We start from the raw sequence: 2,277 nt of genomic DNA on the forward strand, positions 1-2,277 counted from the left end.
AATCTTAATAGTTAAAATGACTTAACCTGGATGGGGTAGATTTGGGCCCAGTTTAGGTGAATTTGGCAAAAATGTTGTTGTTGTGCTTGTTGTTTAGTTCCAACTGTCACTTTGGTATCAACATGAGAAAATCTCTGAAAATACTTTTCGCTGGCCTAAACATAAACATTTCTCTGTCCGATTTTGACAGTTTGGCTTGTTTTGGGTTTATTTTTTGGTTTGGTTTTTGTTTTTAGGCCCCGCTAAGCCTTTGCATTTGTTGTATGTGTGTGCGTGTGAGTGTGATAACACAAATGAATTGTCAATGGCGCGACATGAGGAAAAACAGCAAACAATATGTTAATAAGCAGCAGCAACAACAGGAACAACAAGGCCATGGACAACATACTCCTACCAATCAACTCACCCCACTCACACACACACACAAAATACAAATAAAATGGCCAAAAGTATGCGCTGACAACTTAAATCCTTTTGCTTTGGCTGTCAAAATGTTAACAACCACACACACACACAGAGACACACACACTGAAGCCTTCTTTCTCTACCTCTTCTATTTCCTTTCTCTTTTTATGTCTGCCTGTGTGTGTAATGAACCCCAAAAAGTTTGCCACAGCACGTACACATATATATATGTATATAGTTTATATATATTTATATATATATATACATATGTATATATATATATGCGATGGCTAAACGATTTCTAGCTCAATGAGAAAAAAATCGCACATAAATATCCAAAAACTTGGGGCATAATAAAATATATGCTTGATTTCGATTTTATATACCCTGTAGTCATACATTAATTTGGGTATATCAAAGCCTTTTGAATGTTTTTAAAGCAAGCTTGAACCAAGTTCTGGAGGCTCTGGATTTGAATAGTGAAGTTTGGAAACGCCTCTATAAGTAAAAATCTAGATTAACTTAACTTAAAAAAGTAAACTGAACTTTTTGTCTAGCCGAGAATCAACATTTCGTATGTTCATATACACCGAACCCTCGATTTACACGATTGATCGGTTCCTTTAAAAACTGTGTAAATCGAGGGTTAGGTGTATATATGTTTAGCCTTCTAAAGTATTCCCAACTGACTTACCAACAGAATGGAACATAATTATCACTGATTTCTTGAAACCCATATTGATAGCCATTAAGCAAGCAACTCATTTGATGTTAACCACTTTAGTGATGAACTGACGGTGACCCACATAGATGGCGGATAGTGTCCTCAACGGGCAATAATAATCAACAAGGGGGGGGACAATCAAGCAAAGCATAAGGTGATAATAGGTTACGAGCAACGCGATTCCCCTGATACATATACTCAAAACTATTTATAGTGTCCTACTCACTCCCACAATGACCGCTTGAGGTTTCAAACTCAAGGACAACAATGCAATAGTTTAAGTAGGTTAGTTTTGATTCTTTATATAAACTCAGCATAGTTTGAACACTTTTGTCTGACTATGTACAGGGTAGTCTGAGGGCGTCTCTTTGACTCTTTTATGGGAGTTCTTTTTATGGCTAAACTGTGGGCAACCAAAAGATGGCAAGAGAAAAAAAAAATTAACATAAATTGGGCATAAAATATCTCAACATAATGTTGATTTCAAATCGGGGCGCCACTTCAAGGATATCAACACATTGACACGCACAAAAGTATGAGAAATAGCAAAGTCCACGAGGCAAAAGAAAGCAGAAACAGCTTGAGAAGAAGGAGGAGAAAATGGTGGAGTTGCTCTAAGACTCAAAGGACTTGTCACGGCCATAACTTGACAATTGATTTGTAACGGTAAATTTAGAATGTCAGCGAAACAAAAAGAGATAGAAGAAAGACAGGGGGAGAGAGAGAGAGAGAGGCAAGTAGAGAAGACATTGAAATGTAAATGAAATTGTTTGAAAAAGAAAATGGAGATAGAAATAGAAGAGTAACGAAAGGTAAGCAGCCAAGGTTGGAAGGATGAAGGAGTAACAGATTGACGACTGGTTGACCGGGCTGCCATTGTCTGGCATGACAATGATGCTGAGTGACATGACAAGTGGACGACAAACACACAGACCCACACCCACACACACACACACACTCTCTCATGTGAAAAGGTAACAAAAGAGGGGCCAAACACTAGAAGACGCAAAAGAGGCGGTGTTACGGTTGCCAGCTGATATGTAGGAGACAGCCAGGCAAATGAAACCGAAACTACTGGACATTTGTTTAAACAAATCAAGCAGACGCATATAGAAATAGAGAAAGTAAGGTAAAAGGGACCCAGAGTG

The sequence above is a fragment of the Drosophila willistoni genome, assembly GCF_018902025.1.
Source record: "Drosophila willistoni isolate 14030-0811.24 chromosome 2L unlocalized genomic scaffold, UCI_dwil_1.1 Seg196, whole genome shotgun sequence".
Lineage (NCBI taxonomy): Eukaryota > Metazoa > Arthropoda > Insecta > Diptera > Drosophilidae > Drosophila > Drosophila willistoni.